At 35.9% G+C, this 27,386-nt stretch overlaps 1 protein-coding gene and 1 pseudogene across 13 annotated transcripts in view; one reads left to right on the top strand and one right to left on the bottom strand.

Annotated features, from left to right (window-relative positions):
* The window catches only part of THRB (thyroid hormone receptor beta), a 198,248-nt gene that overhangs the window by 52,057 nt on the left and 118,805 nt on the right, over positions 1-27,386 (top strand). For 3 of the 13 annotated variants that reach the window (XM_087915598.1, XM_087915599.1, XM_087915597.1), the window contains 2 exons: positions 13,799-13,865; positions 14,119-14,155. The exons of the other annotated variants lie outside the window; for them this stretch is intronic. The gene's annotated coding sequence lies outside the window, so the exon portion shown is untranslated. The remainder of the gene's footprint in view (positions 1-13,798; positions 13,866-14,118; positions 14,156-27,386) is intronic. 13 annotated transcript variants of the gene reach the window in all.
* On the bottom strand, positions 18,102-26,752 carry LOC148123990 (uncharacterized; annotated as a pseudogene).

Genomic DNA, 27,386 nt, shown 5'->3' with positions numbered 1-27,386 from the left:
ATAGCATATTCTTTGTCAAGATCTTTGTCTTATCTTTATTTTTTTTCAAACCAGCCACCTTTCCATATGTCTCTACCTTTACTATCAATTTTGGTGCTGTTTCTAGAGGGTCTTCTAAGATGAAAACCAGATCATCTGCAAATGCTTGCAGCTTAAATTCTTCCTTTTTCATTTTCATTCCTTTTATATTCTTTTCATCTCTAATATTTCTGTTTAGCACCTCCAAAGTTAACACAAACAACCAAGGTGATAGTGGGCACTCTTGTCTTGTTCCTTTTCTTATATCAATAGAGTCTGTCAGTTTTCCCTCTATCATTACCTTTGCCGTTTGCTTATAGTATATAGCTTCTATTGCTTGAATAAATTTTCTAGCAAAGCCCATCTGTTCCAGCAGTAATAACATGAATCGCCAAATCACATTATCAAATGCCTTCTGTGCATCTAGAAATATCAGAGCCATTTGTTTTTCCAGGATGTGCCTCGTAGTATTCCAAGGTGTCCAAGATTACTCTCATATTATCTTTAATTTGTCTCTTTGGCAGAAATCCATTTTGATCAGGATGAATAAAATTATTTAGATATTTTTTAAGTCTTTCTGCCAATATTTTATAATCTGCATTTAGTAGAGAAATAGGTCTATAGTTCTTAATTTGTAATGGATCGGCCTCCTCTTTTGGAATAAGTGTAATATAGGCTTCTGACCATGATTTAGGTATCTTCTTCTTTAACATAACTCCATTCATAACTTCTAGCAATGGAAGATTCAACGATTCTTTTAATTTTTGTAAAATTCTGCCGGAAGTCCATCTGGGCCTGGTGCCTTTCCATTATTTTGCTTCGAGCGCTTCAGTTAACTCCATCATTGTTATATTGCTTTCTAACATTGTTTCAATCTCTTTAGATATCTGAGGTAAATATGCATTCTGTAAGTACTGTTTAACTCTTTCCTCATCAATATTCTCTTGCATATATAGTTTCCCATAGAAGTCTCGAATGATTTCTTTCTTCTCTTTACTACCATAGCAAACTTGGCCATGGTCATCTGTTAATTGCAATATTTTCCTTGATTCTTTCTCCTTTCTCAATTTGTATGCTAACCATCTACCTGATTTGTTTGCGTCTTCAAATTAGTTCTGTTTAGCACCTCTAATTTTCTCTGCTAATTCTTCTTTTTCTATTTGACCCATTTTATGTTTAACTATATCCATTTTTAGCTTGATGTCCTTTTTCTGTGGCATTTTCTGTAGCTCTTTTTCAAGTCTTTTATACTCATCCTCTAGGGCCTTAGAGGCTAATCTTTCCATAGTATTTCTTTTCCTTGTATAGTCTATTATCAAGCCTCTAACATATGCCTTCATTGTATCCCATACATTCTGAATTGATGTATCTTCTTTTTTGTTTTCTCTAAAGAAAAAAGCCAATTTTTCTCCATCCACTGTGTGAAGTCTTTTTCCTTTAAAATAGTATTATTTAACGTCCATCTAGAACTTCTTTTTTGTCCTTTCCATTGAATTGTCGTTGGATTGTGATCTGCCCAAATACTTGTTTCAATATTTATTTCTTGAATATTAGTTATTAATTCTGTTGACATCCATATCATATCTGTTCTGGACCATGATAAGTGTCTATTTGAATAGAAGGTGTATTGTTTAGTTTTAGCATTTCTTTCTCTCCATATATCTTTTAAGTTTATTTCATCTACCATTTTTAAAAAAGATTTAGGGAGAGCCTTTCTGTTTTGCTTTATTGTTTTCTGTGCTGGATAGTCCAATTTATTGTCTACAATTCCATTAAAATCTCCCATCATAACTATATTCGCATAGTCCAGTTCAATTATTTTCATATGTAATTTTTTGTAGAATTCTTCTTGTATGTCATTTGGGGCATAGATTGCAATCAGAAGTGTTTTCATATTATTGTCCATTATTTCCATCATTAGTATTCTTCTGTTATCATCGGTATAAATCAATTTTGCTGGGATGGTCTCTTTAATATATAAAACCACTCTTCTTTTCTTACATTGTGTCAAGGAAGTAAATATTTTCCCTAGTTTTGGCTGTATCAACAATTGTTCATATTGTTTTTAATATGTACTTCTTGTAGGCAAATTATAACAAATTTTAATTTCTCTAATTTATGAAAGGTTTTCCTTCTTTTAACGGCTGAGTTAAGTCTATTTATATTAATTGTAATAAGTTTTTTCTCTTCCATGGTTACGTTTTGTAGTCAGGTTTAGCAGTTCTCGTAGATCTTGGTTCACGTTGTTTTTTGGCTTCCACCTTTCCACCTACTGCACCTTCTTCTTTTTCAATCGCCATTTGGCAGTCCTCTTGGAATTCAGTTAGTGAGATTTCTTTTTCTGCCTCTTCCTCTTTCCCTCCAAAAAATTCTGTATAAAATAATTCCGTTTTCTCAATTGAGTCAATTCTACGTCTCTGTTCTTGCCATGTAAACATTAAACCTTCTGGAATCAGCCATTTATAATTCACCTCTTTTATAAGTAGCATTTTAGTCAGGAATCGGTAATCTCTTCTCATCTCTCTCACTCTTCTGGGTATTTGTTTCAAGACCACAATCTCCTTGTCTTTATATTTCAATGTTTTCTCTTTTGCCACTTGCAATATTTGCGTTTTAATGGCTTTCTTTGTAAATCTAATGTGAACTTCTCTTGTTTCTCTTTGCTTCTCTTCTCTTTGAGTAAGGTTTAATATAATACCCCTTCCAAGGTTTATATTTAAAAAAAAAATTTTTTTTAATGGCATATTTTAAATTTCCTTTCCTGGCTCAGCTCAGAAATTGAAATCCCACACTCCCGTAGAGTACTGAAGATGAGTGTTTTAGCTTAACAGAAATATTATTTTTCCAATCACGTCCTGATAAGAATCAGTTCTTTTGCTTAAAATCAGAAGAGTCCAATTTTATTGAAAAGTGCAAAATAAGTAATAGATACAAGCATTACATTAGGATTCAAAGCAGGGAAAGAAATAGCTGATATTAATATATTCCATGATACTCCATTACGCTGGTTTGTAACAATAATTTTACTGATTGAGCCAATATAATTGAAAAATCATTGAGCAAAATGTCAAAAAAGGCAATTTCATAATGTCTCAACAAACCATTTTTTAACATAGTTATAAGATACTGTATTTGTAATCTGTGCCATGAGTAATTTGCATATACATATGCAACTTCTCTGCCCTTCCCTTTCCCCATTCCCATCTCAATTTAAATCCTCCTTTAATTTATCTATTCTGTGCATCTGTTGAAGTGAGGTGTAGTTCACAAAACCTTTTTACTGGAACAAAGTTCATGAATTTGAAAGACTTTGAGATTTTGAGCTATCATAAACGATCTGTAACATACAGTATCTCTCCTATAATATTTGCATCTGGAATCAATTTGATCTGTTTCAAGTCAGAGTTTTGTGCAAGTTATCTGTTTGGAGGAGGAAATCCTCATCTTACTGCATTAAGTGAGTGGTTGGGTAGGTAGGTGGGAGGGAAGGAAGGAAGGAAGAACATTCAATTCCGAACTTCAGTTTCTTGACAAGCAGATTTCAGAAATACCAAGTTATTTCCTTTTTATGTATGTCTGTTTTTCTCTCTATTTAAGTAAGAATTCACTTATTTTATTTTTAAGACACATTTAGTTGTCAGTTCAGTTTAGAAGAACTCATTATATAAGTTTTACATACGTTTCTAATTGTCACGGTCATATGACTAAAAGAAGATTTTTAACAATCATTTCAGACTCAAACTATGAGAGGAAGACAGTGCAGCATAGGAGAAATATTTAGATTTGTGGTTCTCATAATAGAAATAGAAAAATGTCAGTGTGGATTATGTTACTTTTCACTGAATGCTTCCATTCACTAAACAGCTCTGAATGATTTTTTTTCCCCATACTGAAAACTCCTCTATAATATGACCTAACAAAACAGGGGCATCCAATGTGAGGCTTTGGTTATCTTTATATTAAGTAGAGGTAGAAAAGTCATGTGAATCAAGAATGGCACAGGAAGTTGTCATTTACCAACCGCTCTTTCAGCAACTCTTCAAAGTTGCAAGGTCCTGAAAAAAATAACTTTGTGGCCAATTTATGATTGTTCATTATCTTTACATTTAGTACATATTGTGGGTTTGATCTCTCCCCCCTCCCCTCTCCCCGGGAAGTGGAATGGAGACATTGGAAAATAATACACATCAAAGGCAATAGGGAAATCACTATTGAAATCACTTGGTAGAATCTTTCTTTGGAGGGAAAGGCAAGGATAGAATAGGGGCTGTGATTGGCATGTGAGAAGGGGATGCCTGCTCCTGTGTGGGCTGCAAAGTAAGAGGGAAGAAACATGTACCTCTTTTCCACCACACGCCTATCAAATTTCTCTGTCTCCTAGAAGTCCAAGTTTTATTTATTTATTTATTTTGTCAATCACTTACAAGGTAATGGGTATAAGTATAAACATAAGTAAGAATACAGGAAAAAGGTACGAATAAATGGGGACAATAGGACAGGGGTGGTAGGCACGATGATGCACTTATGCATGCCCCTTATGGTATTATAGTATTTTTCTCTAAATAGTAGCTGTGTGGTTTTTGGAATTGCATTATTTAAATATTTATTTAAATAGAATACCTGTGAATAGACAAAAGCCTTAAAGTTATAGGCTCTCTGATGGGAAGCTATTAACCTCAGAAAAAATTGATATTACCTTTAGTAGATATAGAATTTAATTGTTCTTTTATTTGCTGCATTAATCTGTAGCATTTGTTGATAAAGAACAAGAATTTGGGTTTTGTTTTTTTTATAAAGTTTTATTAATTTTCAAAAAAAAAACAGTACACAAACAAAACATGAGACATAAGAACATAAGACATCTTTTCCGACAACTACTTAACAAAACAAATAAAACATCTCATTTAAGTACAATATAGTTCTAAATTATCACATTTCCACATATAACTTAATAAGCATCTTATATATTCAACTTCATATCTTATTACTGTTTTCCACCTTCTTACTGTTTCTTCCTTTATTTCTATTCAGTTTTATTCATTCATATATTTCATCTTACTATATTTCATATTGTTACTATTTCATATGTTCTTATCCAGTATTACTCCTCAATAAACAAATATAAACTAACAAACACATAACATAAAAAATATAAAACTTCTTTTTAGAAAGCAGCTTAACCCCGGGTTATAACTTTTGGTACAGACTTAAATTAAATTCATGCTCGGCTTATATACTATTTCACATCCTGTTAAAGATTCTACACTTTACAAATATCTTCTCCCCTCTTTTCACTCTCTTAATTCTACTTTATTTATTTAATCTCAATTTAAATCATTTCACTTGTATTTTTTGTCCGTTCTTTTTCAATCATCCATTTATCTTTCTCTTGAACACAATCTTGTCCCTGTAATAACTGGTTGAAGTATGACACCTTTCTATTTTCCCCCCAAATTCAATGCTTAAAATTAAACATTATTTCTATTCTGATTCTGCTTAGTACATTCTAAATAACATTTTTTTTTTAAAAAAAACGTAATATTCTTATAGATATTAAAAATAGTATTCCCTAACAAATTAGTTAAATACACATCAATTACACAGTCCCTACAATATTTTATTAACACATATTTCAAATACAAATATAAAATGCAGTCTTGCGTACCTTTGCAGAATCTCTATTAAAACTTTATTTTACCCTTTGTCTCTGAAAAAAAGTTGCTTATAAACAAAACAAACAACATCTTGTTTAAAGTCCTTATAACTTCCCTTTGCTTTGTCTCTTCCTTCCTTATCAATTCTAGCCTTTTTACCCCCCCCTCTCAATCTCCCACTTTTTAATATCCCCTCTCTGTTGCATTCCTCTTTTCCATTGCTTTCTATCATTATATCGATTTTTCACCTTTCTTTTCCCTTTCTTAATTGTTTTTTTAGAGCTTAAATTCTTGATTTTCTTCTCCTTTTTACCCTTTTTTGAAATCATATGTCCATTAAAGATGGCTTCTTCTTCATCGTCCCCAGCCTCTTTCTTGTTGCATTTCCTGGTAAGCACAAATCGCCATTTCTAAAAAGCCAAAAATAGATCCAAAAGAGCCATCTTCCTCCTGTCTTAATTTTTCAAACTGCATTTTCAATTCTTCAAAAGACACCATTGTGAACAGAAAAGGATTTATTTTATTTTTTTAAGCAGTCCAAATGTTTTCTTAGTCTTTCAAAAAATAGTTAAAGTCCCAAAGTCATTTGCTCTTCCTGGGGGAGAATTCAATTACAAAATTCCAAGACATTTTTTGGAAGTTTTATTACAGTTTAATCTCTAGTCTTATAAAACTCCAAGCAGTCTCCTTCAACAAACGTTAGTATAAATCATTTATCTCTCTTCCTTCCCCCTTAAAGCAAAAAGGTTTGAGTTTTAAAGAATATTTGAAAATATAATTTCCCCTTGGCTTCAATTTTGAAAGTTAATACCTTCTATTGCCAATACGGGTGTTTCAGGCTTCCATCTGCTGCCTCCGTGGGAAGGAAAATGAGGAAAAAGAAAAGGTTTTCCTTACTCATCCACCGCAGCTTAACGATCCTTTGGAAAGGCAATAAATCATTTGAAAAGCCAAAGTTCCAGGGTATTCAGATGTTAATTGTTGTCCCGGCTCAGCCAAAAGCTTTCTCTGTTTTTTTTTCCCCTCCTTCAGCACCCCTCCTGCGCAATCTTATCCCGGATGCCAGCCTCTTCATGGCGGCCATAAGACCGTCGCCATACAGCGTCCTGAGAGAAGGAGGTTTAAACTGGGTGCGGGGGGGTCTGCGGCACTCCCATACCCCCTCCCCAGATCCTCCCTATCTTCGGCTGTCCCTACAAGGCAGCCTTATCCTCCAAATCCATCTGGATCGGAGGCACCAAGACGGTGAGCACAGCAGGGATCGCGAAGAAACGCAAATCCCTGCTGTCACCAAGGCTGGCAAGCGGAAGTGTCCAAGAATTTGGGTTTTTGTTAATAAAATATGAGCCTAGGATATGGAAGCAAGTAAAACACTTGTGTCTGTAGCTGAATTAAATTATAACTTGATTGCTCAAGATTGCTCTACTTGTCAGACTTTCTTGGTTTATTCACATTATTTATTTTACAGACAGTAGCCCTCTGTTTGAACTTTAGAATTAAAGATCACAGATAGAGAGTGCTGGGCCCTAAATTAATTTAAGAAGCATCTTGCGGGCAGATTTTGGACTTTTCCCCATTACTGAGTTAAAATGTTCTCCATTTAACCTTGAGTTAACAAAATATTACACTGCCATACAATTTATTGTTCCATTGCCAACATTTAGTCTGGGTCAATTTCTTTTATACTTAGTAATTTGATTTGCCTTCAAGAAAACAAGTAAAAACAAATTCCAAACATCTTGAGTTTGTCCTTGATCAATGTTATAATAAAAAAAAATACTTATTTAATATGAATACTACTTTACCATTGACAATTTAACCCTGTCACATACTTAAGCTAGGAATAAAACATCACGTGGAAATGTCATACAATAGGCTGTAGGGCATGTTTCTGCCATGGTGATAGTTGCAAATGAGAAAATGCAACGAGAAACTATGAAACTTTATTTATTTATTGACATCATAATGTTATTAAAAATTAAATATATTTTATTAAGTATTTTAAATGACATCTTTGTTCATGGATATAAATTTCTCTATGTAAATCATCAGCATATCTATTCATCTTGTGTGGTATCCTGGGGTTCCACATATGGTCTGAGGAATTGTGAATGCAGTCCCAAGAGTCTTTATCACAATTGCAGCTGACATGCTATTGTATTAGAGGAAGAAGAATTATTATGTACGTGGAGAGTAATCATACTAACTATATTAACTATTTTTTATGAAATATAGTTTCTGTGCCACGGATATATTCCAAAAATATTTTGGAATATGCTTATAATTAGCATTTGGCAACATTCTTAAAATCTCATACTCTTTCTTAAATAAATAAAATGAAGAGATCAGGATGACCTTGTTTAAACAAAGTATCTTCTGTTTTGTCATTAAATATGGGCTGAAGAATTATAAAGATAATTCTCCAGGCTTCCTTGTGCCCTCTTCCCTGGCCTTCTTATACTTTATATTCTACATGTATGCACACTGTGCATTTTTCCCCTGCCTTCACACACTTACTTTCTTCCTCTGGCCTTTCTTAGCTTGCGCTGTACCACAGTATATTCTGCCTCAACTTGTATGCAGCCTTTGTTGACCTCCCACAGTTTCCCCTAGCTTCCTGCATCCGCCCTGTACTCTTTACCTGGGACTCCCTCTGCTTCTCACTTAATGACCCACACCTTCACTACGCTAAGTGATGTGGTCAAGTGTCTTCATATTTTATAAATGCATTACTTAGCGATGGTGGTTCTGATCCCAATTGAAGACATAATCCAAGGACTCCTATTATCAAGTAAACAGGTGTTTTATTCACACTGGGAGCATTTCTGGTTGGGTTAAACATGAATATTCCCCCTAATTTTATCAGCTTCCACTTCTGACACTTTGTCTGATAACTTTTCAGAAAGTTAAATAGCAGAGAAGCTGGGACAAATAGATTTTTATTTATTACAAAGACTGCTATATTACATTGTACCTTTGGTCCTACTGTATCAGATAATTATCTGAATTGGTTTTATTTGATTAGAAAGAGAAAAACAAATAAAATGAAAAAGGGTATGGCCCATGGCCTATTATCGCCTTCTAGGAAAGACTAGTGCATAGTGATGCCGCTGTTAAAGTTATTCACAGCTTTTTGAAAATGCAATAATTAAATATTCCAGCCAATCAAGCTATTCCTCAAGAAATAAGTAAAAGCAAAGGTTTCACAATCTGACTTCTATCTAGCCACAATTCCAATGAAAAAGCTTGAGGATAGAATTTGGCAAGAATGCTCTGGCAACTAACTTTTTTTATAACTTAGCTGTGAAGAGCAACCAATGATTATATGCTAATTCATTTAATTCTCAGGACTCAGAAAGGGAAGTTATTGTATGTCTGTGCAGCAAGTGTAAGTGCATGTAGTTCTTGACTTGCAACAATTTGTTTAATGACTAAAGTTAAGAACAGTACCTCACATTTACGAATGTTGTAGTGTCCCTGCAGCCATGTAATTAAATTTTTGCACTTGTCAAATTGGCACGTATGTACAACATTGTCATTTGATCAACATTTGCAATCTTCCTAGAAGGGCTTCCAACAAGCAAAGGTAAAGGAGAAAAGTGGGATCCACTTAATTCATTCACTAAATTAGTGGTGATTCATTTAACAATCACTGTGGCAAAAAGGAGCATAAAATTGGGCATGACTCACTTAACAACTGCATTACTTAAGCAACAGAAGTTCCAGTCCCAATTGTGATCATACATTGAGCATTACCTGTAAAACATTCCAACAAATGCAATTTACAGTGGTGTTTCCAACTTGCTTCCAACCATGTGAGGACCTGCTAGTTTGTATATGGAGCTGCAAAATCAGAAACAAAATATAATTTACTGCAGGTAGCTCTTGATTTATGATAGCAATTGAAACCAACATTTTCATTGTTTAATCAATGCAGTCATAGAACATGACTACATCGCTTTGCAGTGGCAATTCCAATAATCCTGGCTACAACAGTTAACCTTTGTACACCCTCATGTATCCTCACCACATTGTGCCTCCAATGCATCTGAAATTAAAAATATATGAAATATATTTGAAAGATAATATAAAGGGAAACAAAAATATGAAGATTATTTTAGAGATATGTATGAGAACTATAACAATGTATTAGAGAACCAAATTGAGCAAACAGTATAAATGGCAACATTCAAGGAAGTCATACATGTTGAGTGATGTGAATGACCACCTAAAGACATGTTGGCATATGAATGGCATCTACTTTTGGAATGAATAATGGACATAGGTTCTATTAGTTGAAACACTGATGTTTATTTTTTCCTTGTACAAATGAATAGGTTAGGTTTAGAGTCAAATATTGAAACTTAAGGTACTTGGGTTAAATAGAAAAAATAGAGATGACAATTAGATAAAGTAGATAAATATGGATATCTATAGAATATTACTAAAGAAAAATTGAGAGAAATGAAAATGCTGGTAGAAAAATGTAGATAATATATCGTTATCGTGAGAAATTAATATTTATTATATTTATTATTTATTATAAGCAAACATAAGAGCATCTTTCTGCCCACTTTATTATATGGAAATAAGAGCTTGATATGTTAGGAATAACATAAGTTGCAGTATTAATGTTTAAGAATTATATGTAATAAACAAAGAAATAGGCTTGAATGATTATTGCTGAGTGCACTAACTACCAAATTGTGTGATCAATACTAAAAATGTATTTTGAAATAGTTTAATCATGCTGACAGAATGGACTTCAGGAGGCTGCATATATGTGAGCTTCATTTGATAATTTAAAATTTTATTTATAAAAGTTGGGTAGGAACTTTTTAGTTGAATTTTAATTGAAGAACAGTGTCAGTATCAGCTGCAGTTTGTTTGCAAAAATCTTAAGTTTACTGCAGAAGTATGGCATGCTGATAATAAAGAATGTAAATTAAAGATGTAATTATACTCATTTTATTTCACAAAATATATTTCAGCACTCCCAAATATTGTGTTTTCCCCAAATACAATCTATTCAGAAAGTAAGTTGTAGCTTGATTTTTATACATGTGCCCAATATAAGCCCTATCTCCAAAATAAGCCCTAATTAAGAACCCCCCCTCCTACTCCAGGGTGCATGGGTAAAAATTAAGCTATGGTGGGGATGGGTGGTGGTGGAGCTGCCCTACTACTTACCTTCAGATAGTTGCTGCCAGGCCTCATACATCTCGGTCCATTTCTTCAAGAAATTCATAAAAGCTTTTCTTGAAGGCCTCTGCGGCCGATAATAGAACTTTGGATCAATTTCGATCTCTGTTATCGGCTACAGAGGCCTTCAGGAATTCCTTGCTGACTACAGAAGAAATGGACTGAGGTGTGCGAGGCCTGGCTGCAACTATCCGAAGAAGTGCCTGAAGACCTCTGACAGCGAAAAAGAGGCCGGGGTGATGCACGTAAATGAGATGACTCAGTGGATGACATTCCCCCTGAAAATAAGTCCTGGTGTCTTTTTTGGTGGCAAAAAAATATAAGACAGGCTCTTATGTTCAGGGTAACGGGTATAACACAGGGAGCTATTTAGTAAAGCTGAGAGTACTTACTGCAGAAAGATGGAACATAATGAGTAGGAGGGCTTATTTATTTAGCATATGGCATATCATACATGGACTAGCAATATATATTAATACTTCATTTAAATTAGTAAATCACAATAACATATAAAAGTTAAAAACATTTTCAAATACCAATGTCTAAGCCAGGGCTGTCAAACTCCCAGCCCGTGGGCCCAATGGATCACCTGCTGGCCACACCCACATCTAGTTTAGCAAAGGAGGAAAAGTCCCAATATGTCATATGATGTCACTGTGACAATGTGGGTCTGACATCCCTAAACTAGGCCATCTAACAGTTGAAGCATAGCATTGTTTATATTTAAAGAAATCAGATATTTTATTGGTATATAGCCTCAATTATAGTTGGTCACGATGTAGTTTACAGTTTGACATGGGACCTGACAGTTGCACTGGGGGGAGGATAAAATGCCTTATTTATAGGGAGTCTTGGCAGACACCGTGTGAGATGCAAATCCTATTGAAAGTTGTCCATTGCTGATGTGGTAGTTCAGGGCTGGCACTTTTTTTGTGAGTCATTTATATATCTTCCTATGTTTGGGCATTCAACGACCCATTTGACTTTCCATTGGGAATCAATTAAAGTTGTTAGGCAAATGTTGTATAAGTGCCATTGGGGATTTCCTGGATTTGAGTCTTCCAGCTGATAAATGAAGAAGGTAGGCATGCACTGACAGGAATGAATTGTTCATAATTTTTCTGTATTCTCTCACTAGAGCTTCTTGTAAAGTTGGAGGTGCTATGTGGCTCAGAACAGGAACAAGAAGCCAGCAAGTCGGAGTGGTTTTAATACATCCATTTATAATCCTCATGGTGTTGTTGAGTCTGGCAAATAGTAACTTACTAGTATAGTAGCTGATAAGCCATACAGCGGCACAGTATTCTGCTGCAGAGTAGACCAACCCTAGTGCTGATGCCCTGAGGGTGGTAGCTGAAGCTTCCCATTTAATTCCACATAATTTGTGGAGTATGTTGTTCCTAGTTTTGATTTTTGCTGTTGTATTTTCTAGGTGTATCTTTTAGGAGAGAGTGCGGTCCAAGGTACTTTGAATGGGGATCATAGATAAATAAGTTATTTAATAGACCTTTGGGGTTTCATATGCCAATTTGTTGCTAAGGTAGGAAGGCTAATACTATTACTATTTAAGTACTTAAAATAGTCCTCACAAGAGATGTTATTGTTGACTGGGATTTGAGCCAGAAACATGAATAACATAAAATTATAAGGTAAGAAAATTATGAGGTAAGAAAACCAAGCCAAAATCAAGATATTTTCCCCTCCAACAAAACCCTCATCTAACTCTTTTTTAGACAATGATAGGGAAATTGCACAGGACACTACAACTGTTGTAAATACATGCCAGTTTCCAAACACTCAAATTTTGATCGCATGACCATGGGGATCCTATACTTCAGTGCAAAGACTGGACATGTGGGATTGAACAAATATTTGACAGAATGACTGAGAACTGAATTACAAAATGAATGAATGAATGAATGAATGAATAAGTGAATGAGTGAAAAAGTGAATGGATTGAAATGAAGGGGAATACTGATGGATTTGATTAGATGTTCAAAAGAGAGAGAGATAAACTTATAAAGATTAAAAGACAATATGTAAAACAGTGTATGATATGGTAAAAGCTAGAACACTTTGCAATTATAGAAAAATTCATGTTGATATAAATTATTTTTAGTACGCTTGTTTTTCTTTTTTATTTATCATGCTCTGATTTATTGTGGCTGGTTGCATAATCAGACAAATGTTTAGACTGAATTTACCATTTTTGTCTATCTAGAAAATAGTTTGGGATAGACAGATGTTATTCAATGGTGTTAAAAGTATGTAACAGGATGTAAGTTGTTTAAAGCTGTCTTTTGCAATTGACTGATGGAAATTTTTAAATACCTATTGTGCTTAGATATTTTGAGATTACACCCAAGGCATTTATTAGTATTGATACTACCTTTGCTTTTTTGCCAAGTTATTCTATCGCTATTTACAGGTCTTTTCATTTTGTGATTTCTTTCTAGTTCTGCATAAGAGTATTCTCTGTTGAATGAATATGACTTAGTAAATGTCATAATTATAATACTATGTGAATGTAATTTTTCCTTCAACAAATTAATTTGGAGTTTAATCTCAGTTAAAAATGGCTTTTTTTGGAAAGCCATTTCGTTTTGCTCTTCAGAGAAAGAGCTAAAGTTAAAAGTGCAGACATTCCAGACTTTGCTTTGGTTCTTGACTATGTGTAATTTCAGTTCTTGCACTGTGTAATTGGAAATATATATTTACAAATATATTGTTATATTCCATCAATTTCTATAGCAAAGAAGCCAGATGTAAAATAACAGACAATTTAGATTCATCATAGCTGACAAAACCTTTCAGTTTGTACTGAGTTCATATACAAATGGGTCTGCTTGTATGTACCTTTTCAAGCACACAGATAGTATCTCCAAGATATACATCTTCTAATTTATGCTATTTTTTATCACTAGATGCTAACAAAAGAAGATATGTGATCCTTGTATCTGAACTTATATTTGAAACAAATATGGTTTCTGTTATAGTTCGAGAAGAAGGGGAGGCCACACCAGAGCATATCAATAACACGCTTTATTCAGGGAATAAAGGGGGCTGTCGCGTCTGCATGCTAACAAGCGGACCTTCCAGCGAACAGCGGCTGGCTCGACCTAGCAGCCGGCTTTTATAGCCGGCTGTCGAAGGGAGCCAGCCAATGGGGGCTGCAAACGCCCCCGCAGGATGAACGGACCTGATAGGGAACTTGTGTCAGTCCCGAGGACATAACAGTTTCTGTCATCCTGATGATTCTTGTCTCTAGGGCAAATTCTAAGGTCAGTTTTTCAGTGTTTAAATTCTGATAGATGTTTAGGAGAACAGGCAAAACAAAATTCACAATTATATGGCCTCTTCTAGAGAATTGAGCTCCTCTGTAATAAATGTCTAAAACATTGTGTAAGATGTCACAAGGCAAGATATACTTTGCTTTCTCTTCAGATTGTATAAAGATGTCACAAGCTAGCAGTTGCTTTTTATTCCTAAGAACGTATAAAGTATACCATGTTATCTTGTTTGAAGTGGACCAATTATAAAGCAGCACTGCATTTGTAAACATGCAAGATTTGCAACCTTGAAAGAAAGGTTGGGATATTTTTTTTCCTTTTTCTATTACATCTTGGTAAAATCCTACACTGTAAAAGCTATTAGTTACAACTAAAAATAGGTTGAGGCTACAGAAAGAAATGAAATGAGTGGAACACAAATGAAGCAAGGATAACTGGAAGTTAAATCATTCACACTTATTCCTGTATAACTGATTTCAGTACAAGAATAAGTGGATTTTTTAAAATATGTACAACATCTTAGTTTACAGTTTAATCAGTTAAGTCTTAAGCATATTATTTTTAGATGTACTCTTTAGCTACATATAATGTAGCTTTTCTGAGGCAATGGAGTGTTTGGATAGGTTTTAATGGTAAATATTTAAAGATGATGGCGACCAGGCAAGACATGCCTATTGCACTACAAGTTATTATTTACTATGGGCATGTAGTATGAATGAGATTTTTAATGTGGAAACATTCATCACCAGATGATTGCAGAATGAAGCAGTAGTTCATTTCAGATTACACAGAGAAAGAATATAGCTATTCATGCTATTCCATATCGTCATCTGGATTTGTTTGTAGAAATCTTGGCACATAAAAATATTACTCAAATGTTTTGTTGAAAATAAAAAAGCTAAGAGCACTACATAAATTCTACCACTTCATATCCCATTTACTATTGGGGAATTATATGTGTTAAAACGCTACCATGGGAAAAAAATCTTTGTGTGCTTTATTTAAGGTTACTGATGAATATATGTCAGTGAAAACTCTGAAAGAATATATTTCAAGGCCAGTATTACTGAATATAAATATGTCAGGCCCAGTACTATTATGTTATGTAAATATGGGAAAGAGACATCATGTATCATAAAGCATTGGACTTATAGCTTGAAGTCATTGACAAGACATTCAAGACCAAATGCAGCCAAATAAGGGAACATGATATTATTTATTTATTTATTTATTTGATTTGATTTGATTTGATTTGATTTGTCAAACACCTACAAGATACAGGTATAAGAATAAACATAGTTTTGAATACATGAGACAGATACTATAGGAAAAAATAAAAAGAAACAATAGGACAGGGACAGTAGCCACGATTGGTGCGCTTATGCACGCCCCCTACAGCCCTGTTAGGAAAGGGGTGAGGTCAATAGTAGACAGTCTAAGGTTAAAGTTTTTGGGGTTTGGGGAAGAAACCACAGAGTCAGGTAGAATATTCCAAACATTGACCACTCTGTTGCTGAAGTCGTATTTTCTGTAATAAGTAAGGGGTCATATTTACAAAATATTGCATAAAAAGCAATCTAAAAACACCAATGAGCTTTTGGAAGGAAAATGGAAGGTGTCTATTTTAAAAATTGTATAAAAATAATTGATAACAGTGTCCAAGGATAATCATAAAATAAAATAACTAGTGGCAATGAAGATGCCATTTGCACACATTCATTACAGTTGTGCAAATAGGGTGCTTTGTGCAATCTGAAGATAAGCCACTCAGCCTTTGAAATGGCTTTCAGTTGACATAATTTAAAAAACTGCAGGCAATCTACATAATTGTAAGTTGCCATGTTTTAATTTATTGCTTAAATTCTGAGATGTTTTGCAGATTTTTAAAATATGCTTCTGTTCTGGAGAAATTTTTCTTTTTGTGTTTTTTATATGTAGAAAACTATAATTCCCACATATATACATATTTTAAAGAAGTATTTCATTCTGCTAAAAGAATTGCATTTTAATTTCATAGCAACAAAAATAAATGCTATATGAGTACCATACCATATGATATGAAATACATTATTATGATTTTCTACTATATTGATCACAGAGGTATTGTCCACGCTCTTCAATCTTATTATCAGCCACAGTAACCCCTTGTAGTTTTTATCTTGAATAAACTATCAAAACTCATTCTAAACATTGAGTAATTTTAGATCAGAATAAGAACATTGATAGGGTAGCATATCTGGGTGATTTGCAGTGTAGCTTATAACAGATAGTCATTAGCTGTAGTGACAACAAAAATCTGTTTATTTTATTCTGAACTTTTTGGCTAAATAAAGACAACCTGGTAGAAAATAAGAGAAATTCTGAATATGAATATATATTTGTGAATTTTTGTAAGTTTTGATACTAAAGCTAAATCTTTGTGCCTAGTTCTGGTTGTTAATTTCAATGTTAAAGAGAAAGAAAGACAAAAGAATCTAAAGCCTGCATGTTCTTAATATAGATTCAATTATATTGGTAAAAGACTTGTTTGGAAGTCCATACTACTATGAATTTTTCAGGTTCCAAACTACAATTTTAGAAAACAATATTCACAATGATTAGCAAGATAGAAACCCATTGGCAATCAAAGCTATGTATCAATATGATGTTTAAACCTCTGTGCAGAAACAGTCCTATTGAAATGAGATGAAAAAAATTAAACAATATAGGAAGAGGGGAAAAAAGGAAAGCATGTTCTATTTAATTCACAATATTATTAGAGTCTGACTCAGCTTTACTTCTGAGAACCTCATCTGAGAGAAGTTGGCATTTTGGAATATTTGTCTCTGTATCTGTTGATGCTGTTAAGGGTAGCAGAATGAATACCATGTGTTTGTTTCTAGTTTTGGCAGATATTGCTGAGCACATGTTTCTGTGGGCAGAACTGCCATATCAGGCTTTCTGGCAATCATAGTTAATTTTTAATCCATATTAATGTCCTTTTTATAGTCTCCTTTTTAGAAGTTGTTAATACATAGCAGCTGACTAAAATTTCCTGCTTCTGATTAACCAACAGCTTAATTATGTAGCAGCTTTTGTTGTCTCTTGAACTTGATGGATGACCATGGTACAATGTACAATATCTCATCCAACAAATTAAGTTTTCCTTTACATTTATGTTAAGGTGCTGCCCTGTTTGCATTCTGTGCTATGCCCTTAGTTTCACCTTGCAGATCGTCATCTTATTTTTTTCCCTTGCTTGCGAAAGTATCAATAGGATTTAGCTAACCTTTAAAAAAAAATACAAGAAAATCCCACTGACAACCCTGGTTACCTCTTGTGATTTGGTGATTCATGATACAGCGACTTGGGTGACTTGCTTCTACTTTCTCATGACTTTTATTTTTTTATCAATGTATTAAAATATAAAGAAAAATAAAAGTGGGAAATTAAGATAAAAAAAGAGAGGGGAAAGAAAATAGGTACAAGACAAGAAAGAAAAAAGCATTGACTTCTAAGCAGAAGTGGAATTCAATTTTTTTTTAGCACTGGTTCTGTGGGTGTGGCTTGGTGGGCGTGGCAGGGGAAGGATACTGTAAAATCTCCAGTCAGAGGTGATATTTGCTGGTTCTCCGAACTACTCAAAATTTCCACTACCGGTTCTCCAGAACTGGTCAGAGCCTGCTGAATACTGCCTCTGCTTCCAAAGGGTTTTACTATTGTGTAATGGACTTTCCTGTAGATATTTGTTATTGGGAGGAAAAATAAAAATAATGCCACAAACTAAATCCCACATTAATAATGTTGTGCATGTTTATTGTTATAAAATATTATGTAAAAGATTTCAAAAGATCTTATTTTGGAAAGTAAATTGTATGAAGTAAAATGTTAATTTATCATAGCTTAGCTTTTATGATATGGGTATCACATCATAATTTTATTGATTGATTAATTGAAATTATTTGCTGCCCATCTCATAGAAAAATGACCGGATGGCTTTATGACAGTTGAAGAAAATCTGATAATTTTTTTCTTCCATTCCAACATCCTTAAGAATGCTCACTCTGATGCTGTAATCATTAGCAGGAAGGGAACTAATGGAAGGGAACTCTCCAATCTATTGGAGGGGAAATGATTATAAGAGAGCGAATAAGCATACAATGGAGAATACACATTTAAAGGAATACTCTAGATTGGCTGGTTGCCAAACATGCTTATGGCTGTGAATCTCAAGGTGCTTAGCAGGTAGAAGAAAGTCTTTATAGGTAGTCATTGATTAATGACCACAGTTGGGATCGAAATGTCCATCGTAAATTTGTGAGGTTATAAAATGCATCATCACATGACTGGACCCAATTGAATCTTCCTTCTCCAACTGACATTGCTTGCTGGAATCTACCTGTAAAGGTCACAAATCATGATCACCACAGGATGCAGCAAAGACAGGTTATGAATAATATTTTCTGAGGCAATCATAAATTTAAACTGTCATTGGACAAATTATAGTTAAAGATTATCTGTAGCGAAAACTGATTAGGATTTTGCAGTTACAGGCATCATGACAAAGTTACTTTGTGGTAATTGGGAATGGTCTCTCTCTCTCTCGGAGGCAGTTGCTAAACAAGAATTACTTGTAATGCATATTTATTCCACAGATTCTTTTATTAACCTAATTTTAACACTTGAATAGATTAGAACAATAGGCCTGTCTTATTCAAATATAATTTAATTAGTTAAATATAAATCACAATGAATTATTGCATATTTCTCTTTCCTATATGCAAGTTTTGTGAATTTATAAACTATTGATCCTATCTTAGAGTAATCTAATGTGTTGTTTCATCAATACACTTGAATGAAGCTGGATCGATCTGTCTGTCTATCTATCTATCTATCTATCTATCTATCTATCTATCTATCTATCTATCTATCTTCTATTATATTATCAAATTTAATTGCCACCCATCTTACTAAAGAGTAATTCTGAGTGGCTTGCAATATTAAAAACTAAACCATATATAAACTACAAAGTTATTTTACTTAAATCATATTTAACATTAACCACTGTTTAGCTCATATTATATTTAGATAGTTCTTGCTTAACAATTGCAACTGGAACTGGCAATTCCATTGTAGACCAACACATGTTAAGCAATAGATTATGTAATAGAAATTTATAATTTTACAGCTGGCTTTTTCATTGACTCTGCTTGTCAGAAACCATCTGTGAACCATGCTAATTGTGAGCACATGACTGAATGGTGCTGCAACAGTTGTAAATGTTCATCCGTTGCAAAGCACCCAAATCTTAATCACCTGACTATGGGACACTGCAACAATGAAAATTATGAGTTATTAAGTTACTTTTTCAACATAGTGAAATTTTAAATGGTTGCTAAACAGGACAATCATTAAACAAAGACAGCCCTAATTAAATATAGTTTGGAACAGTGACAGCAAAAAAGGTGTTAATTCTGTGGCCTTATCCAAAAATGAAGCTCAGTATGGCCTATTGTGCCATTTCCCTTGAGCCCACGTATGAAGCCATTGGTTTCTTCGAATCTTTCTTGCATTAGGCATGTTTAGAAGCCAAACAGTAAATTAGTAAGATACTAAATAATAGTAAGATACTAAATTTCCTGCTTTACAATTACCAAACTCCACTTACTTTTTGAACATTGACCTCAAAATATACTCAAAGCATAGTGTACTTTTGGAAGATAGACTGTTGTTCAGTCCCATATTAAACTTTGATTTTGTGCAGTCTTGACTTTGATGCAGTGGTGGGATTCAAATTTTTTTACTACTGGTTCTGTGTGCATGGCTTGGTGGGCATGGTTTGGTGGGCATGGCAGGGGAAGGATTCTGTAAAATCTCCATTTCTTCCCCATCCCACTAACCTGCTTTCCAGCTCTGTTCCCCTGTGCAGGGCAACAAAAGAAGACCCAGCTGATCAGCTGGGACTCAAGAGGCAGAGAATAGATGGAGGCAGGCCAGTCAGAGGTGGTAATTGCCAGTTCTCCAAACTACTCAAAATTTCTACTGCTGGTTCTCCAGAACTGGTTAGAACCTGCTGAATACCACCTCTACTTTGATGTCCTGAACTCTTGGCACATTGATTAGAACCTTGCAAGTTAATGGCTGGGGAATTCTGGGAGTTGAAGTGCACACATCTTCCAATTCTAAAGTTGAAAAATATTGGTCTCTAGACCAAAATATCCGTGTGATAACTGCTTGTAAATATGATATCTTAATATGGACGGTAATGGTCAGTGAACTGAAGTTGCATTCCAGAATTTAAAAGCAGTTTGGATCAACTGTTCTCTTTTCAAAATGCCTCTTCAATTTTGAAGAAACTGATGGCTTGTAAATGGAAGCATTAGAGACTAAAAATATTGTCTTAGGACTCAAGTACATTTTCATCCAATTTTTTCATTATTTCCATCAGGTATGATAAATTCCACTAAATTTTGGCTTGTTGTCTGAACTGGTGAACGTGTGGAACAGTTAACAGAGATCATACATGCCTTCAATGTGGGATGCCTTTAGTATTATCTGGCTTTTTTCAGATGAGTGCTTGAACTCAAAGCTTGCAGGAAAAAATTCAAGGGCACAGCTTTTGATAAACTAATTTTATTGTATGAACTAGAAAAGCCATAATTACTGCAGAAAATCAGCAACTGTCAACTGTAAGCCTATATTAGTCACAAAGTTCTTTTGTATGGCTGCATTGACAGTTTTTCTTCTTCATTACAATTGTTTGTAATTGTGTTTTCAAAATTTTCTTTTTCAGGAACTCCGTTACATTTCCATTACATGCAACAGAATCCTACCTATCATTGCTTTGAGTTTATTCAAATTTCATTAAAAAAAACCCCAAAACATAGATATGATTTACTTAGCTTTAGTTTCTCTTAAAATGAAGAACTCAGTATTATACAATCTTTTTCACCCAGTGTTCTTGCTACTTCCTCTTCTTTGATTAAGTCTTCTCTGTTCAATTATTCAGATCAATGATAGCCAATTCTCTCCAGTCTTCCTCTGCCCTCTTGGTTTTTGCTGTTTTCTTTACTTCAAACTGTTTCCATGATCTTATTATTTGTCTTTAATTTTTCACTATAAATTACATTTTCTCAGAAATATTTAAGTAAAATAATTATTCTGCAATAATGTTCAGCTCCATGTCTTTCATATACTTTGGAGTGGAGATACAATAGTCTATATTAGCTGTAGAGATTAAGTTCAGAGGGCTCTAGGTGAGGATTTGTGGCAAAGTAGATGTCCTTGAAAGTACCACGATCGCATTGCAGTGGAGATTAGTAAATTCTGCTGGTACAAACTTTCTGGGTGAAAAGAGTGCATGAGATTACCATATGGCACTCTGGGCACTGCTCCTTGTGAGGTTTTTGTAGTCAACTCATGAATTGAATGGCTAGGAATTGAGGGATTTAGTCAAGCTCACTGCTATAATGCAACTTACATGGATCCACTCATATTCTTAAAAACAATTTATAGCTAAAGAGGTTTTCTGGATAAGGTAGGATATGAGAATTCCACTTGGTGAGGTAGCATTCTTTCTGGCTAAAAGGAAGGGGAAAGGTGGGGTATAAATCTTAAGATTTAAACACTTTTGGGGGTATTCCTTGGAGACACCAGTTGAAGCACAATATGTGTATATGCCAAGAATATATAATACCAGCAGGTTTACCCAGGGCACGGGGAGCAAAGGAAAATTCTGGAAGCAAAAGCTTATTTTAGTTAAAAAGTAGAAGCATCATTTCATACTGTGCAGAAGACAATGATGAAACCACATGGATGGAGAATACAGCATGATTTATGTTAGCAGCCATAAGTGCATTGAAAAAGATATTGAGATGCAAAATATGTCTATATCTGAAAATTGAACTTTGAAGAAGCAGGATAGAAAGAATATTAACATGTTGCACTTTGCTGTGCAAGGTAAAAAGAGAAAACTCCTGAAAATACCATGGCTATCTAAGAAAACGTACAAATTTATTCTGGAGCAAATAAAATCCAGATTTTCTATTTAAGGGACAGATAATTGGGCTCAAACTATCCTACTTAGTATTTACAGTATTATGCAAACATCTAGCTCAAAAGATAGTTCTATAATCTAAAGAAAGATGGAAGAAAAAACAAGTTGACTAGCTGCAATGTAGATGGCTTCAATTCAGTGGTGGTATTCAGCCAGTTCGCACCGGTTTAAGTGAACCAGTAGCAAGGATTTGGAGTGGGTCACTGAACTGGTAGTAACTTCTGGCTGGCCATGCCCCTGATCTGGTCACCCCTCCCCTCCCACTCAGTCCTTGTCATGCATGTGCAACATGCCCGACATCGCTGACTGCTTTTTTCACTGCCCAGTCACTCCTTGAGGTATTTCTTTTTTCCCCTCCCGACAATCAGTTGTTCCTACGATCAGCTGGGCTAGGAATCACCTTGCTGTCTTACTGCTTTGCCCAGGAGGCTTCCCTGAGGCCCATTTAGGCAAAAAATGGAGGGACGGGGTCATAACCCCCCACTCCCCCATGCTCCATTTTTTGCCTTCCTGAGCCCCAGGGAAGCCTTCTGGGAGCAAAAACACCGCCCCAAAGACTTCCCTCAGGCCCAGAAGGCCCCAAAATGGAGCGTGTGGGGGTGCTGCGCATCCTTTTAAGGCTCTTTTTTCCCTTCCTGTATCCTAGAGAAGCCTTCTGGGAGCAAAAACACCCTCCCCCAAGAAGGCTTGCCTGAGGCCCAGAAGGTCTAAAAGACAGGGGAGGGGGTTCCTGTAAAAAAATCCAGGCCCACCCAGTCATGTGCCCACACCCACCTAGCCACATCTACCTAGCCACACCCACAGAACTGGTAGTAAAAAAAAATGAATCCCACCACTGCTTCAGTTATAGCAGGGAAGGGTGCATTGTTCAAAAACTGAAGAACCAAATTGGAGGCTATCAATGAATGTGGTTGGTAAGAAGTTACACTAATTTAATAGCACATAATTAAGCAATCAATTGAATCTGTGATCTTTATAAATAAATCCCAGTTAAAATATTGTCTTTGTGCACATTTGTGTATAAAATATGAATGATGCAACTACTTGTAGAAATCTGAAAAAAATTCTTCAGCCGTTTTGCATAGTTCTTGTAGTCAATAATCTTGCATTGGTAGAGATCTGAACTGTTGAGTCAGACATGCTTTCAGAATCTTATTCAATACACTGAGCTGTTCTAATGTGTCTACTGATTGTGAATATTATAATGGTGAATATTATAGCAGTTTTCTGTTTAAGGCAGAATGTACTCTAAACACTGTAATGGATGCAATTTGATAAATTCAACACATTGAAAAATCAATCTCATAAACATTAAGAAAAGGGCAAAAAAATAAAATATTGCTTTTACCAGAATGAATGTTAGAAATTCATTCACTTTGCATCCATTTCTCTTCAGTGCAGCCCTTGGATAGGCCCCCAAATATTAAGTACCAGACAACCACATTTTTCCTATTCTGATATAGAAAGCAGCCAGGGAGATACTATGTACTGGTGCTTTTGTATTTGCTGGAATTATAAACATGAATGTTATAGTATTGCATTATTTTAGTTAAATCCACAAAACTGTGGTTATTAATTTCTGAACAGAAATTATAATGTTGTCCTACTGAAGAATGGTTAGGCTGAATTGCAGTTGAGATCCCTTAATTTTTATTTAAAAAAGCAAATATGTCTGTAGGCCAATGGGACAATTGCTACCAATATACACTAGATCTCTTGATTCTAGGTTAAGATTTCTAGTTTAAGATTTTTAGTTATTTCACCAGAACAGAAATTCTCCAAGCTTTTTTTTTTTTTTTGGGGGGCATATGCTAGAGAATTAAAATGTTATCAGGTGAGCCATCACAATTCAGATCAAAATACTTATATAACAATCTTTATTGTTTGGTGAGTTAAGAAGATAGACATTTTTTAAAATAACGTAGCATGGAAGAGATGCTGAACTTTTATTTTGTTTTTGTTTTTATATAATAGTGGAATGTTTCACAAAAGAAAAAAACCCTTCATTTGGGGTAGTTCCTATTATTTGAGACAAATACCTACCAGTTGCTTATTAAATCATATTTCAGAATAGCCTGAGGTAGTTTTAGATGATTTGTTCATACATGGCAATGATGATTTGAACAGAATTTTGTCTAAATATCACTATTATTATTGTCTTCATAGCCAAGGGATTTAGGATGACAGCAATTTATTTATTTGTTTGTTTGTTTGTTTGTTTGTTTGTTTGTTTGTTTGTTTGATTGATTGATATTGCCACCTATTCTCCTGGCGACTCAAGGCAGCTTACAAGGTATAAAACCACATTTAAAACAGTGAAACTAGTAAGAAGAATCAGATAAATTAATATAATAAAACCACCCCCCATCTCCCACCCTAGTGACAGCAGATCACACAAGCCGTTCAATGGGCTCCATCCTGCTCTGCGTTCCCCAGGCCCACTGGCAGAATCTGGTCTTCAGCGCCTTCTGGAAGAGAATTAGAGTAGGGGCCATTCTAATCTCTGGGGAAATGATGTTGCAGAGAGAAGGAGCCATCACGGAGAAGGCCCTTCTTCTAGGTCCCACCCGATGTATCTCCCTTGGGGATGGGACCCACAGCATTCCCTGCCTCTCCCTTCTGATTGGTCAGGTAGATGAAAACGGCAAGAGATGTTCCCTCAGATAACCTGGTCCCAAGCCATGAAGGGCTTTAAAGGTGACAACTAGCACCTTGAATTGCACCCAGAAGCAAATCAGCAGCCAATGCAACTCCCGCAGGAGATGTGATACATGTGCACCCTCGGCTTTGCACAAAACTATGCAGGCCACTGCATTTTGCACCACCTGAAGCCTCCAGATGCTCTTCAAGGGCAGCCCCATGTAGAACACATTGCAATAGTCAAGGCAGGAAGTGACATGAATGACTGTGAGTAGGGATTGTTGGTCCAGGAAAGGGCATAATTGGTGTACAACCCAGAGTTGCATAAAGGCCCTCCTGGCCATGACCATCACCTGCTCTTCAAGCAGGAGGCATGAGTCCAGGAGAACCCCCAGATTATGCACAGGATCTGTTTGGGGTAATGCCACGCCATCCAAAACCAAAAATGGCAATTTTCCATGAGCCAACGACCCCCAAACCCAGAGCCACTCAGTCTTGCCAGGGTTTAGTTTCAATCTGTTGCTCCCCATCTAACCCCTAACAGCCTCTAGGCGCTGCGAGAGGAGGACATGGCATCACTTAACTCACCACGGGCTGAGGCATATAGCTGAGTATCATCAGCATATTGGTGATACCTCAGTCCATGATGATAGATGATCTCACCCAGAGGCTTTATGTAAATGTTGAACAGGAGTGGACAGTGTAGTGAGTCCTGCAGCACCCCACAAAGCAGTGGGCGAGGGCTGGATCTCTCTCCTCCTAGCAACGCTAACTGTGAGTGACCGCTGAGAAAGGAAGTGAACTAGGATAGCACAAAGGCTCCCATTCCCATCCCCCGAAGCCGTTCCAGGGGGATACCATGGTCTGGTATCAAAAGCCACCAACAGGTCAAGTAGAGCAAGGATGGATGCACTGCCCCCATCCTGCTCACACCAGAAATAATCCAAAGTGCAACCAATGCCGTTTCTGTCATGAACCCAGGCCTGAATTCTGACTGGTTGGGGTCGAGATAATCCATTTCATATAGAAACCTCAGGAGCTGCCATGCAGCCACCTTCTCAACAACCTTCCCCAAGAAGGGGATATTGGAGACAGGTTGGAAATTGTCCAACCAGTTGGAGTTCAGCGAGGGTGAACCACAGCCTCACTAAAATGCTGGGGCACTGTCCCCTCCTGTAGGGAAGCATTGATCACCACCAGAGTCCACCTGCCTGTCACCTCCTGAGAAGCATTCACAAACCAGGAGGGACATGGGTCTAAAATACAGATGCTTGCATGCATATTCTCCTATGAGCTGCTCAGAGCATCCAGTAGTGGGAGGTGCTTCAGTCTCTGCATTGTTAGGCTGAGCTTGAATTGAGGAACGCTCCTCCTCCTCCACGTGACTCCACCATAGCGTTCCCCAGTTTTGGCTCAGCCTCGTGCAAGATAGGCAGTGCTTTGTTTAACTCCTTGGCCGACTCAGGACTTTTCAATTCAATCAGTTTCAGTTCAGTTTTCTCTCAGGTTTGAATTATTACTTCTCCTTAGCCTCTGCACAATCATTTAATTTGACTTTCTATCTACCAAGGGGAAGTGCAGTTGCGCCCCCAAGGGAGGCGAAGGGAGGGCCAGTAGCGGCTTCACACTACCTCCCATAGCCAGAATTGTCTCCTCCTTACCCTTACTCTGTGTTTTTGCCACTGCGTTCCTTTTGCTTATTTAGCAGCTCGTATCGCTTTGGGTCGTATCGCTGATTTCCCCCCCACCCTCGAACGCCGTTCTAAGCAAGGAAGGGCTAATTTCTACCTTCCCTGGCCGCCTCTGTCTTCAGAGCCTCGGCATCGCTTTGTCTGGCGAGTAACCACTGCTGAGAGGCGTGACAGTCCCTCGCATTGCTGGCGGATGCCATCTTGAGAGCCACCTCGTGGCATCGCGCCATTTTCTTTTTGGCTAGCTATTTCTGTGCTGTGAGTGGAAATTGATTCGAAACAACAGGTTCCCGCCTGGTCTTTCAGAACCATTTAACCTTGTTTTTGGCAAGATTGCTCCAAAGGTTGATTATTGTCTCAATAAGGCTTGTTGGCTTTCCCCACAGCTTCATACTCAGCAGCACAGCAGCAAGCACCCAGGCCTCGTGTCAGCCTGTGCAGAGAGGCTGCTGAAGGCCCCATTTTATTTTCTATCTGGGCCTTAGGCGTTCGAAATTTGGCTGATTGGCTCCATATAATTTTTTTTAAAAAAAAACAATAGCACAACAATTATACCAGCTTCATTGTGGTATCCTTTGCTATCATAATAATATTAGTATTAATTTTCAATAATAATACTAATAATTACAATAATACTAATAAGAATTGTGATATTAATAATAATATATTCTGTACAGTATAATATTGTAATATATGGTTATATATATATATCTTTATAAATTCATATAGCCATCTTAAAAGGGGGGGGGACATTAAGTACGTATCAGGGCAACTGTCTTGACTCAGATTGGACCTGGGCGTGCCAACCACCACATATTGTTTTTCCTGGCATATCACTACAATATATAATTTATAA

This window comes from Pseudonaja textilis, chromosome Z (genome assembly GCF_049901715.1).
Source record: "Pseudonaja textilis isolate UNSWEBS1 chromosome Z, rPseTex1.2, whole genome shotgun sequence".
NCBI classification, from domain to species: Eukaryota; Metazoa; Chordata; class Lepidosauria; order Squamata; family Elapidae; genus Pseudonaja; species Pseudonaja textilis.
The sequence above is the reverse complement of the archived record's forward strand: the minus strand, read 5'-3'. Positions and strand labels throughout refer to the sequence as shown.